This window comes from Geospiza fortis, unplaced genomic scaffold (genome assembly GCF_000277835.1).
Source record: "Geospiza fortis unplaced genomic scaffold, GeoFor_1.0 scaffold491, whole genome shotgun sequence".
In the NCBI taxonomy this organism is placed as follows: domain Eukaryota; kingdom Metazoa; phylum Chordata; class Aves; order Passeriformes; family Thraupidae; genus Geospiza; species Geospiza fortis.
In genome coordinates, this window is record NW_005054390.1 from 2,659,849 (window position 1) to 2,674,386 (window position 14,538).

A 14,538-nucleotide genomic window follows, 5' to 3' on the forward strand; every position below is an offset into this window, starting at 1 on the left:
AAAACAGGCTTTTCAAATATATCAATTACAAAAGAAAAGTAAAAGAGAATATAGGCCCATTGGTAAAAGGAGAGGACACCCTGGTAACAGGGTGTAAAGAAGACAGAGTTATGGAATGCCTTCTTTGCATCAGTCTACACTGATGACACCAGCCTCCAGAAATATCTGACCCAGGAGACCAGGGTAAATGAATGTTGGACAGAAAACTTCCTCTTGGTCATAGAGGATTGGGTTAGAGGTCAGGAAAACATGATATCCACAATTCCAAGGGCCCTGATGGGATGAATCCACAAGTGCCGAGAGAGCTGTTGAACATCCTAGACAGGATGCTCATGGCCATCTTTAAAAGGTCATGAAGATCAGGAGAGGTACTGAGGAACGGAAAACAGCAAATATCACCTTGGTCTTCCAAAAAGCCATGAAGGAGGAGCCAAGGAACTGCTGCCTCACCTCAGTCACTGGAAAGGTGATGGAGGGAGTGCTCATTCTAGAGTCCATGACTACCACATGGAAGGCAAGAAGCTGACCAGAGTTAGCATGGGTTCAGTAAACACAAGTCATGTTTGAACAACCTCATTGCCTTTCATAATGAAACAAGTAACCAGATGAATGAGGAGAGAGCAGTGGATATTGTCTACCTCAACTTCAGCAAGGCTTTCGACACCGTCTTTCACAACATCCTCACAAGCCAACTCAGGAAGTGTGGATGAGGTGAATGGACAGGGAGGCGGATTAAGAATGAACTGAATGGAAGATCCCAGGGGGTTGTAATCAGTAGTGTAGGGCCTGGCTGGATGCCTGTCACTAGTGGTATCCCCAAGGTTCAATACTGATCCAGTATTGTTTAACTTGTTCATCAATAACTTGGATATGAGTTATTGATGCAAGGGGCAGACGTCTCCCCAGCAAGTTCACTGGTGACACAGAGCTGGGAGCAGTGGCCAATACCCCAGAGGGCCGTGCAGCCCTTCAGAAGGGCCTTGAGAGGGTGGAGAGATGGGCAGAGAAGAACTGTGAAATTCAGCAAAGGCAAATGCAGGGTTCTGCACCTGGGGAAGAATAACCAGGGCACCACAACAGGCTGGGAGCTAATCTGCTGGGATGGAGCTTTGCAGAAAAGGACCTGGATGTCCTGGGGGACAACAAGCTGTCCATGAGCCAGCACTGTGTCCTGATGGCCAAGAAGGCCAGTGGTGTCCTGGGGTGCATTAGGAAGAGCATTGCCATCTGGTGGAGGAAGGTGATCCTGACCCTTTGCCCAGGCCTGGTGAGGAACATCTGGAGTGCTGTGTGCAGTCCTGGACCCCTCAGTGCAGGGGAGACACGAGAGGTTCTGGAGAGGATCCAATGGATGATTATGGGACTGGAGCATCTCTCTTACAAGGAAAGGCTGAGAGAGTTGGGCCTGTTCAGTCTCAAAGGGACAACTGAGAGGGAGCCTTGTTGATGTCTGTAAGTATCTGAAGGGAGGGTGATAAGAGGCTCCAGAGTCTGCTCAGTGGTGCCAAGTAATAGGACAAGAGGCAATGGGCAGAAAATCATGCACAGAAAATTCTACCTGAATATGAGGAAGAACTGCTTCATTTTGTGGGTGACCATGCACAGAAAGAGATTGCCCAGAGGCTGTGGAGACTCCCTCACTGGGAATACTGAAGAGCCGTCTGTATACAATCCCGTGCAAGGTACTGTGGAATGTCCCTGCTTGAGCAGGCAGTTCGGATCAAATGCCAAACTGTGGTCCTTTCCACTCTGACCCAATTTCTGTGATTATCAAACACATGAAAATTAATAAAAATCAATTTTATTTAGAAGGATGTTGATTTTAGACATAGTTGCATGTAATCACTGCTACTTTCAGACAAAAAACAAAAAAAAAGTAGTTTTTTTTTGATATAAGAATTCTAATATTACATAAATTTGAAAATTAACACCAGAACAATAACAACAAAAAACATTCCAATTTGCTAAGCAAAAGGATTTTAACAAGGTTTTTGGGGTTTTTGTGGGTGGGGTTTTTTTTGGCTTTTTTGTTTTTTTTTTTTTTGGTGGTTTAGCTTTTTTTTCCTAAACTATATTGTTCTCTGCCAAGAGCACATGGAGGGAAAATAGGGTCTTTTGCTATGAAGTTTTGGCCAACTCCACAAAAAAAAAATTCAGACAAAAAGGTGTTCTCTATGAATTATTATTTAATCTTTAAGTATGCAGAATCCTAACTAGGCAATAAAATCTGTCAAAACCGTACAGGATCTTAAAATGCCTTTTGTGAAACAATCAATACTTTTTCTTTAAATAATCCTAACATATAGGAAAATTGGTGAATATATTAACTAATTTTTAAACTCATGATTATACAATATACATATGATATTTATAATGAAAGTTTGATATATTTGTATATCAAAAGGTCACACTAAAAATGTTCTTTAAAAATTTCTGTTCTCCCAATAAACTGACTCACCATAAAAGTGCCACAAATATGCTAAAATTAAACCACAGATCCTGTGCTGTGAAATCCTGTACTACCTGGTTTTGAAAAGTAAAATTATAGTTGCAAAGAAGCAACATTTTATTTTTTATTCAGATTATATATTACAACCTCTGTTTTCTAACTCTAGATTGCCTTTTGTGACTCATCTACTATGGTAAGCACACAGATACTGAGAAATACTGACCTGTATTATATATTTCTTTGCACTACTATTTGCTCTATGTTGCATATTTGGGAATACCAAAATACCAATATTTTCTTGGAAAGAAAAACACAGATTAAAAAAATTTTTCCTTTCATTTTACTGAAAATCATCTGTAATAGAATAGTATGAAGAATTGAGTACTTTCAACAGATGCCTGATTAGTTCATGAAGATTTTTTTTTATTCCAGTTTTCTATCTATACACAATGAAAGAACTCTAGAAGAATGAAATTACTTGAAGTATATATAATTTTGTGGACAAAAATATTTTCACTGGTAATGCATCTGTTCTGTATTGATTTCTTTTTGCAATTCTATTAGGTTGCTTTCTTAATCACTATTCCTTCATTAGAAATGACACCTAGCCTTATATTATTATCAGTTTCAGTAAAAATATATTTATGAACAATATAGATTTTTATCAAAAAAGGAGGTTCTTTTTTCATAATTTTAAGGTTGATCATGAGGTTAAGTGAATTTTGTGCTGATGGTAAGTAGCTAAATGAACCAGAATTTTTAGCCATAGCTATGGTGTTGCCTGAGTGTGCGAGTCTTCACTTTTTTCCAGGACTCCTCATCCATCTTTAGCCACAGGACTCAAAACTGCTTATTGCCTTAAGGAGCAGTTGACTCTGCATAGATGTCTCATCTTTGACCTTTGTGCTGTGATTGTGGGATGTGAAATATTGTAAAAACACACAATTTTTTTGTAATGTAATTCTTTATCCTCAGCATTTGAACTCATTCTATCATCATATGTCAGCTAGCCAAATAACTCAAACTGAAAGAATGCATGTTCAAACTGAACAAATCTAAATTGGCTTCAATAATATTGCCTAGAGGTTAAAGCTTGAATATACTTATTCTAGCTTGCCAAGCTATTGAACTGATAGTCAGTGTTAAGAATTTTGTACTCATATATTTTATTAATAAATTATTTAATTATTAATAGGAATTCCATCATAAAAGACTTAAAAAATAATTGCTTCTTTTAAGTCTGTGATCAGAAAAAAGTAATAGACCTCATCTTCTATGCCTGCACCTAGAGTTTTCATCTTTTTCATCAATCACAACAAAATTGTTCTAAATAATGAAGATGTATTGTCTCCTCCTGCATGTATCTTAATTATCATAAAAGTGCTGCAGACATATCTCTGTTCATCCGAGTTTAAATATGGAATCTTGTTGCCGTGCGTGCGCGGGCTTTGTTTGTGTGAATTTTACTCAGTTTTGTGTAAAGTTGTTTTTTTTATTAAGGTTTAAAATGGCGTTTTCAGGCTCAGTTTTCAGGGCTCCCTCCCCCTTCTACCCTTGACAGATAACTGTCAGCCGCTCCCAAGTTGTATTATGATTTGTCAGCCGGGTTTGTCTTTCAGTGTAATGTTCCTTGTCATTGGTTGTGTGTGATTTTTTCCCCTCCCTCGGGGTTCCTATAACTGCCCCAGCCGAGGGGCGGGGAATTGGGCAGTTTTCTGCACACCCCCTCCCGCTCGCACCTGTCCTCCCTTCCAATAAACCCTCCCCCGCTGCAGAAGACTGCCTGCCTCACGTCTCTTCATTGCTCCGCCTGACCTAGCTGCTGCCGTGGGACTGTTTGCCTTTGCTGGGTCGCCGTCCCGTGCCTCGACGCAGGGAGGACCCAGGCAGCTGGCTGATCGCCCTGCTTGTTGCAGAAGCTATATCAGCTGGCCCATTAGGCTGCCGGCTGCTCACCTTTTCTCTCCCGCTCTGCTGTGGGAGCTGCCGGGCTGTCCTTTTACGAGCAACCGCAGCATCTGAGATACAATGAAGTCTGAGGGACATGCTTTGTATTTCTGCATTATCAAAATTTCACCCTTAAGGGGAATAGTATGTTGACATTTTCAGGGCTGAAACTGTGCTCACCAACCAGAGGAAAACACACCACTGAATTTCTGTTTAAGAGAAATCAATACATAAAAGAAGCAACTTCTATTCAATTTTCAGCAGGCATTTCTATGCTTATGGAGTTTTGCTAAAATACTTCCTATAAGAGATAGTTTGCACAATTTGGATTTTTTTCTTTCCATAACAACTGAAATGAAAATGAATGGAAGTTAAAAAATTGTATATTATTTTATACCTATGCCACAAATACAGAATTCTGAAACTAATATGAATATTAAACCACTGAGAGTATACTGTAAATTTGGCAGAGGTTTTTTTCCATTTTTAATTATCCATTGTTTTTCCATTGCTATTAATTCCTTCAAGGAAATGTGTTAAAGTTGATGAAGTTACAGAATTTTAGGAAATTTTATTTATTCCAGATTTACAGTCTCGAAGAAGTGGGAATCTAGCCACAGGAAATCAAGAATTAACTATGAAATATAAATGTTAATAAATAGTTCACATTTATTTAAAAAAAAAACCACTCAATCTGGTGCAAGATACTGCAGAAATAAATTAGATTTGTATTTATTATATTTTATTCTAAGAATGTGAATTTGTTCTAAGAATGTGTTTATTAGTTTGGGTAAAATAATTATTGCATCGGAACTACTTGTATTTTTACAGTAGGAACAGCAAGACAAGGGGATAATTTTAATACTTCCAATTAAAGTAATTTATATTTTAGCTAACAAAATGAGATAAGAGGATGACCAAATGGCATGATTTTAGATCACATTGTAATCGGTACCACATTTTCAAAGGCAAGGAAAAAAATCCTTGAAAAGGAAACTTAGTATTAAAATGGAATTTCATTGTTGGTATTCACTCCAATAAACAGACACTGCTTGTGTGACATCACTTCTTTTAGATAACAGCGTAGTTAGTGACATTATACTTCAATGATATGGCAAAGAAAAAGTCACTCAAAGGACTGATAAGAACAAATATCTGCCTGGTTTAAAAGTAACAAACTATGGGTGAACTTCATAAATTAAAATGAGAAATATTTTTTCTTGTTTACTTTCTAAATTGTCCATATATCAACAGCAAGAGAGCAGAGAATTAGAATCTATGCTGCATCAGTGGTCCTACCTCTGCAATTGATGTACAAAATGTAACAATCATTTCTATGTCTGTAGCATATGAAATAACATACAACTTTATTCTTCTTAGGATCTAGAGTTTCAAAAGGTTTTCTTGCACTCATTAAATTCTGGAATTTTCATATAACAATTATATATAACTGAATTTATAAAACGGTTCTTGTACATGGCATCTAGCTTAGAAAAACCCACATGGTGTTCCATTGAAAAATGAAGATTTTTTTTCCAGCACTTGAGCTCCAACAGTAGCACAAACTTTGACTGAAAGAAAAAGAATGAGCGTGGTATATTAAGGCTGAGAGACATGGGACACAATTGTCTAAAACATGACTCACAATCATTGGGCCTTTCATTATTCAGAACTTTTTTAAAACCTAGAAATAAGTAACAATTGTGTCTGTTTTCTCTACTCAGTATTTAAATTTAAAAATTTAAAATAATCCTATTTCAAATGAAAATTCTCAGTTAGAGAGTATTATATAAGAGTTACTGGAGTGTTGCTAAGATCAACAGAAGCTATGATGTAATTTATTAGAGTTTTGTAAAAATTGCCCATCTGGGAACATTGACAGGTTGCAGTGACCTCTTAAATCCACAAGCCTTCTTTGCAGTCAGGAAAATAAAAGCCTTTAGAGTTTTGTCATACTCATATTGGTGTGGATATGGAATATTCTGGAAGGAGTCTGACAAGTAGTTGCTAAATAGATTACTGAAATTTGGAAACATGACAATATCTAGCATTCCTGAGTGACTCGTTCTCTACTGAACTAATTACAATAATCACCCAGATTTCCACATATGTAGGAACCTAAGATTTCTGGAAAAGAGAAACTGAGCATGTAGGAATTAACTGCTCTGTTTATGTGATTTACAGTTGATCTGTAAATACAGAAATAATCTGACACCTCTGTGATTCAGACTTCCTACATATGAAGTAAATCACAGATTTACAGTTTTGGAAATTTGCCAAGAGAGCCTGGAAGAAAAGTTTGTCAGATAGACATTGAAGGACATTTTTATAGAAGTTAAATCTGAAATGACAATTCAGCTGATCAAAGTAATAGATCTACACCAACTTACCGCCTCACCAAAATGTCCTCATAGCACAGTTAACGACTGGAGGATTAAAAGTGTAAGACTCTTCAAGATTTCCCTGAAATAAAAAAACAATCATGTTTTATTTGCTTTTCTACAGCAACCCACCAATAAATTCTGAAGGGTTCAAGAAAGAGAAAAATTAAATACACTGATAATAAATAACTTCTGCAAACAGTAATCATTGAAAAGCAGCAAAACAAAGTGGAATTTCAAGAGTAACTGTGATGTGAAATAATATAAATCATATTCATACACAATTATTTATATTGAAATTATCTGTACTTGATTGAAGTGGTTATGAAACAATTGTGTTCCAAACACATTGTCTTAGTCATAAACACTTTCTTTCTTTGTCACTGTGCTAGACCAGCCCTTTCTCAATGTACTGTTTTGTGCAAAAATACTGTTTCATAACTGAACTTATGCTATTAGCTCTTGAAATACACCAATCATATCACCAAAATCAGCAGTACTTGCACCAACTTGGTAAATTACCTTAGGTATATGCAAACAGAACTGTAGCCTTTTCAATTGTAAAGTTATCTTTTCGCATATCACAAACCTGTGACAACCTCTACCATGTGGATATCCATTCAAAGCACTCATTTAGCTCTTTCTCACTTGCAGTCAAGCTTAAGAGGTGAGCCTGTGAAAACCCCATGATGTTCAACAAGGCCAAATGCAAGGTCCTACATCCTGACTGGGGAAACCCAAACATAAGTACAGGCTGGGTGGAGAATGGATTGTGAGGAGAAAGATTTAGGGGCGTTGGTTGATGAGAAGGCATATGCAACCCAGTAATGTGCATTTGCAGCACAGAGAGCCAACTTCAGGGCGACATCAAAAGTGGTGCTTCCAGAAGGTCAGTGGAGGTGATTGTCTCCCTCTACTCTGCTCTTGTGAGACCCCATCTGGAGCGCTGTACCCAGCAAAAGAAAGATATGGACCTATTGGAACAAGTCCTGAAGAGAGACACAAAGCTGACCACAGGACTGGACAATCTCTTCTATGAAGATGGGCTAGGAGAATTGGGGTTGCTCAGTCCAGAGGAAAAAAGGCTTTAGGGAGAATTTGTAGCACCTTCTAGTATCTGAAGGAGTCTTTCAAGAGGCCTGGAAATGGACTTTTGACAATGGCATGTAGTAATAGGCCAAGCGATAATGGCCTTAAGTTTAAGGAGTGTACATTTAGGTTGGATGTTAGGAAGGAATATGTTGTCCAAAGAGGTTGTGGAATCCCCATCTATGAAAGGTACAAGGCCAGGCTGGATAGGGCTGTGTACAACTGGTCTAGTGGAAGGAGACCCAGGCAGGGGATCTGAATCTAGATCTTTAGGGTGCCTTCCAGTCATAACCATTCAATGAGTCTATGATTCTGTTATCTTTCCTTTGGGGTAAGGCTGGGAGAGGTAGAACTGCTTAGTCTGGAGAGAAGAAGGCTCAAGGGAAAACTCATCAACACATATAAACAACTGAAGGGAAGATGCAAAGATGGAGTCAGGTTGTTTTCTTTGGTGTCCAATGACAGGACAAAAAGCAATGAGAAAAAGGAAACATAGGAAGAGCTGTATGACTATCAGAAAACAGCTTTTTTTTACTATAACTAAGTACTGAAGCAGTCTGCCAAGAAATTACTGTGGAATATTCATCTTGGAAATACTGAAAAGCCATCTGGACATGGTCTTAGGTAACCTGCTTTCAGTAGATCTGCTGAAAGCAGAGAGCAGGCAGGCGGGCCCTGATCCAACCTTGATACTCTGTGATACTGCAATATTTTTTACACAGCACTCATGAGTTTGTGTTTTATCCACTCACTCAGCAGTCTGGGATTGATAACAACCTTCCACTGTTTTATATATCTCAGTCATGTCATTCAGAAATCACAATATTCCTAAATCATTTAGGAGAGAATAAAAGTAAATACTAATAAATGACTGCCAATTATCAAGAATGTTTTATCCTAAAAACTCTCTTCCCTGAAATATTCTATTTTTGTCATAATACAGTAACAGTTTCAGTGGTTTTGTTGTTTGGGTTTTTTTTGTTTTGTTTTGTTTTGTTTTTTTTTTTAATTCACTGCATATGCAACATAAAGACAATTGTTGAAAATAGGCAGGTAGAAAAATTTGTTATGAACAAGTGTTAAGTAGTATAAAATACAAGGGGAACATATGTCTGGAGCATTTATTTAATATGATCTTGCAGGGATTTCAAATGTGGCGAAACATGGTTGTATAGGACAATGGACTGAGTTAATCATTTTGATGTCAGAAGCACTTCACTATCTGCTTTATTTTCCACAGTCAGACTGGAAGCAGAGTGAATAGAATCACACAAATAGTAATGTTGTCAATGCTGAAGCCTTAATGACATGGTTCAAATTATTACTTTGAATACATATGTTGTTACATTGTAACATTGCTGTGTTTATGGCAGAGAATTATTAGGCTGATGCAAACATCAGTTAGTATTTCCTTTTTGTAAATAAAGCATCAATTATTATTTTTTTCTTTATCTAGGTTGCTTAACTAATCATCACATCATAGGAGTGCTGATTAAGCAATATGAACTCATAAAATATGTCCTGAAAATTGGTGCACTATGCATTGCTCCTTTTTAATAAAAATGTATTTAAATATAAGATTTTTCCATTCTTTTATCAGTTCTCTTTGTTACTCTGTACTATGCATTTTAGTTGCCTGTATTAATTAAATTTGTTTGGTCCAATTACATGGTCTTTCATCGCTAGAAAATGATGAACCTGTTCTGTTCACTGAAAGACTATTTTCACATTCAGTACTTTCCCTTTCTGTTAATAGTACTGTTTTTCATCAACTTTTGCTTTAAAAAAACCCCAGAAATTCCAACCAAAAAACATAAAAATATTGCTTAAATATATTCTTAATTTCTTAAATTGCTTAAATAATTCTTAATGTTCTAATTTGTTAAGCACAGTTTATATAGATCAATTTATGGTCATTTTCTTGAAGAATAAAAAATACATTCTGTGTACATTTAAAAGAAAGACAAGGAACTATTTCAGAGTTGTAGTAGAGGGACAGAAGTTGAATAAGACTTTCACTGCCCTCTTCCCCTGCACTGTTTTTCTCTACTTACAATTCCATGGCTCTTTTCTATTTTTGCTCAATTTCTTTTGATAGTTTCACAGTTAGGCCTCATTCAGTTTTTGTCTCAGTATCAAAGATATCAGTGTATCAGCATAGCTTTAAGCTTAAATCATAGATGATTAAACTGCAAAAACTGACAAAATCAACAGCACATCTGAATATCATAGGGAGGGTAGCTCTGGGAACTCATCTATTTGGTTTCCTAAACTTGCTGAAACAGAAAATCGTTGGCTACTATTTATTTAAAAGATAAAAAAATAAGAGGATGGTGGGTTACATTGCTAAAATATCAAGGGAAATATGTTGCTATACAGCCCCACAGGATCAATAGGCTTGTTCTTTCTTAAAAATAAAATAACTTATAAAATGACGATTTTTCTTTTTTTACAAAAATACTCCTTCTCTTAAAAAATCTTTTGTGTCTCCAAAATCTTTATTCACTGTATTTAAATATAAAATATAAGAAAGCAGATGTCACAGTTCCCAAACTTTGTTTCTAAGTCTGTGTCACACAATGCTAAAAAGCTCTTGAGGGAAAAGATGTGGTCTCTGCTGAGTGGCTGTCAGTGGACTTTGGGGGCAGACATTGTTGTTAGACTCTGTATGACCATAGCCAGGCCTCTCTCAGGTTTGTCACTGGTATATTGAGTTGGCAGTCTTCTGCTATGTCACTGACATGCCATGCAAATAAGTAAGTTAATTGAAGAATACTGTGAAAGCATGTGAATCTGTGGGAATGCAGGTAACTCGTTTAAATTTGACCTAATTAAGGTTAATTCTCTTGTGGTGGTCCTTTAATCTTCTTAATCACTCTAGTATTGAAATAATGAAAATGGGTATTCGTTATATTCCATACCTTAGGCAGGCAAAACTAGCAGCTAACACGGAACAGCGGGTATCTTCATTGCTTCATGCTTTTCTGCCCTGTCCACTGTTTCTCCCTTGACAGAGTCCATGAGTCTAAAGAACTCAGTAATATTACTTAGGAAAAAAGAGTTTCATTTTCTGCAAGTTTACCTTTTTGATGGCAGTCTGATAAATGTTACACCTGGACAGGGAAAGGGGCAGAAGCATATGAATTGGTACTTTTTGTGGTAACTAGATTGTAGTTTGTTTTTTTCAAAAGAAAAACCTCTCTCAGGGCCCTGAAGGTCACAGTAAGGGACAGACAAAGCTCTTTAACAGCTGAAAAGCCTGTCAGGAAAAATGACATAGTATTCAAGCCATTTTTTTTTTTTTTTTTTTTAAGGAAAACAGTCTTGTTGTATATATGGATATGGCACAGAATAGAAAATGAGGTCCTTTATGGATTCATGACCAAGTCACTTCTATGCTCTGGAAAGGAAAGAAACACCTACACCTAAATCAAAAAATTGAAAGAGAAGGAATAAAGTAAATGACTTATAAATTACTCAATGCAAACAATGGTCATGCTGGGATAGCCTAGTTCTGAGTAACATCATTTAGATGCTGGGAACTTCAACCAACTTAACACTGTCTGTAACATTAGCTCACTTCAGATTGAGATAATAAAAGGTGTGTAGAAAATCCTTAAAGATGGAAGCACTGAAAAAATAGAATATCAGGTTCATTATAAGGAGGAAAGGTGAGCCAGAAGCTGATTCTTCTACAAGCTGGAGGTACTTAGTCTGATTTAATATCAGAGAGTAGACTCCATGCTTCTATCTTCCTACTAAAAATCTTTAAAAGAATGAAAGACTGCATCAAACGTTGGTATATACATTAAATTCTCCTTTCATAGTAATTTATTTTCCCCCACAGAATTGGAAGTTATTTATATTTAGGATTTTTTGGTTTTGACAAAGAGATTATACTGTCAAAAGTTGTTTTCTTATTAAGAGCAATTTTCCCCTTGCTGATACAATAACTGCCATCAACATCTGACAGTCATTTTCAGGATGTGTGAGTACACTCTGTTTACTGTCATCCTTGCAAATACGAAGTGTGAAAAATATGTATTTCTCAAATAAAGTTTAGAGTAAAATATTCCTTATTTAACCATTTGCTTTCAATCAAGAAAGAACATCAGGAGATGTGTCTTTGGCTCTAAGCAGCAACATGAAAGAGGAGGAAAAATATAAATTTCTCAAATTAAAACATGAAAGTGTGAAGAATGATATCAAAATCGGGATTTTCAAAATTCAGAAAATCTGGTACCTAATTTAGTTCAATTAGTTTCCTTAGAGAACAAAACTGCAAAGTCTTTCAAAAAGACTAGATAAACCAGGAGAAATGAATACTAGTCTAAAAAAGCCAGAGTATTTCCCACTTCTACAGGTAGCAGTATACATGAAGGATAATGAAAAAAGCTGATTAAGAATTCTATATCTGATGTGTTTTATGAGACTAAAAGATATTTTACCCTTAAACATTTTCTCAATATTTTCCTGATCCCTCAATCATGATTAATCCTGGCCATTCAATGTCACCTGTGTATATAGTCCAGAAAGACAATAGCAGGTGATGGAGCTAAGAGAGGCCTATTAAGACCTCTCACTTGCCTAACCTCATTTTCACAAACAGACTGAAACACAGTCTCCCTCTTAACTGTACAACACAAGTAGGCAGTCTTCCAGGAATGATTTTACAGCCAAGTAAATCAGTGTTTCTTCTCCTGTAAAGTCATTCTCAGTAGTATTCTCATTGCTATTAAGAGGTAGCACGATGAAGAATAATATCAAGAAACATGGTATTGCCCCAGTGGGAATGTAGTAGGAAGCAAAATAGAGTGGTTTCAGGCTACTATTTAGAAGAGATTTAAGCTCCAATAAACAGGACCCTGCAGAGAGATAAAGGAAAAATGTGTTTAACACATTTTCACCTATTAGAATACCATCAGTGTTGTTTTACCTTGCATTTCACAAAGTTTGACAATTTCTATTCCAGTGCTGCAGCAAACTCAAGCAGTAAAAGAGCTCCTAAATCATAAGAAAAAAAATTAGTAGGGCAGACCTCCTCTAACAAAATATGTGCCAGTAATAATAATGTAAACACTAGAATTTGCTCTTCATGAGACAGAAGTTCCTGTCAGACTTATCACAGGCTGAGGTGAAAGCAGCGGCAATGGCCAACCGAAGGTGTCAAGGGCTTGGGCAGCCCTTAAGGCCTGGCTTATTGCAGGGTCTGCTTCTGCCCAGTTCCGCTGATGTGCGGCCAGGGCCCTCCCCAGGTCCCAGTGCCCACACCTGTCCTGCCCATTCCCTCAATATCACTGCTGCAGCAGGACAGTGTGGCTTCCCCAACAACACTGCATCTCTTTCCTCTGCTAGGGGAACACACTCTGCAGGCGCGCTGTATCAGGCCTGGTGTATCCACAGCTGCCACATTGTTCTCCCAGGGTATCCTCACCTTCCTAAGCCCCTACCTGTGCATGGGGCTGTGTCCTAAGGCCAAGTCGTGGTGAAAGGCGCCACGGCTGTGCAAGAGGCTGCCCTGCAGCCCACCCAGATTGGAGCCATGGGTGAGCACTCACACTAGGGCTGGAAGCCACAGTCAGGCACTATGAGGCCTTGCCCCAGGATGTGCCTTCCACTGTGATCCCCTCAAGCCAGCCGCAGTGGCGCCTGGCCAAGATCCTGGGGCTGTGCCCACAGCGGCAGCTGAGCTGGTCTTCTGCTCCACTTTCCTCCCAGACCCTGTCACTGGGAAACTCTGGGCTGACCCATGTCTATCCGCTTCCCTGCTGCCTCCAGGACCTTCTCTTGCCCCTGTGTTTCACCTTAATTCCATAACCTGGCCCTGGTGTGACTTTGTCATAGGCCCCTGCTCCTGCCTTGGTTCCAGGTCCCACCACAAAACAGAAAAAAATTAATTTAGAAGTATTGTTTTTCTTTTGTAGATGTGGAACAAGTATGTCCTTTTTGCCAAAAATTTAACTTGCTAGATCCTTTGAAAAAATTTGAATTTTCCAATGTGTTAAAAGTTTAATCATGGTCTTCCTTCTGCTTCTGCAGTAAGAAATTTATCCAACTTTTTTTTTTAATTTTCTTTTTCTTTTTTTTTTTTTTTTTTTTGTTTGTTTTTGTTGTTTTGTGGGTTTTTTGGGGGGGTTTTTTTTTGGTTGGTTTTTTTTTTGGAAAATAATTGCATAATGATTTGGGGGCATTGACATCAGCTTGTCTCTTAATTGCTCTATTATTAAAGCACTAAATAAATTTTCTTTTTTCTTTTTTACTAAGCCTCAAGATTAATTTATCGTCTAGTCAGTAAACTATGAGGTGAAAACTGTTGACAAACGTTTTCTCAGAGTTCTAGGCATAGAAAACATCATCAGTAAAATAACTAATTTTTATGAGCTAACTTGTGCCTTGGAGAAACTGTGGTAGGCACAATGCTCTGTATTTGAAATACAGCTAAAAACTATTCTTTTATGAAGCCCACCAATCTTCTTGGTATAATTAGGAATTTTGTAAATAAGATTAATTTTAAAATTTCCTTCTGTTACTGCCCTTACTTTTTTATCCATTTGAAATTATTTTGTTTCTGTGTCTATTTTTGTTTTCAATGGTTTTTATTTAAAATGTCCTCTGTTGTTTTGCTTCCTTTATATTTTTAATGAATACAAATAGTACTCAACAGCATTTGGC

The 14,538-nt window shown here is 37.2% G+C and overlaps 1 long non-coding RNA gene across 1 annotated transcript in view; it reads right to left on the minus strand.

The window, feature by feature from the left end:
• The window catches only part of LOC115948405, a 471,151-nt gene that overhangs the window by 224,481 nt on the left and 232,132 nt on the right, over window positions 1-14,538 (minus strand). Inside the window, exon 2 of the long non-coding RNA XR_004082227.1 lies at window positions 6,787-6,859. This is a non-coding gene — a long non-coding RNA (uncharacterized LOC115948405). The remainder of the gene's footprint in view (window positions 1-6,786; window positions 6,860-14,538) is intronic.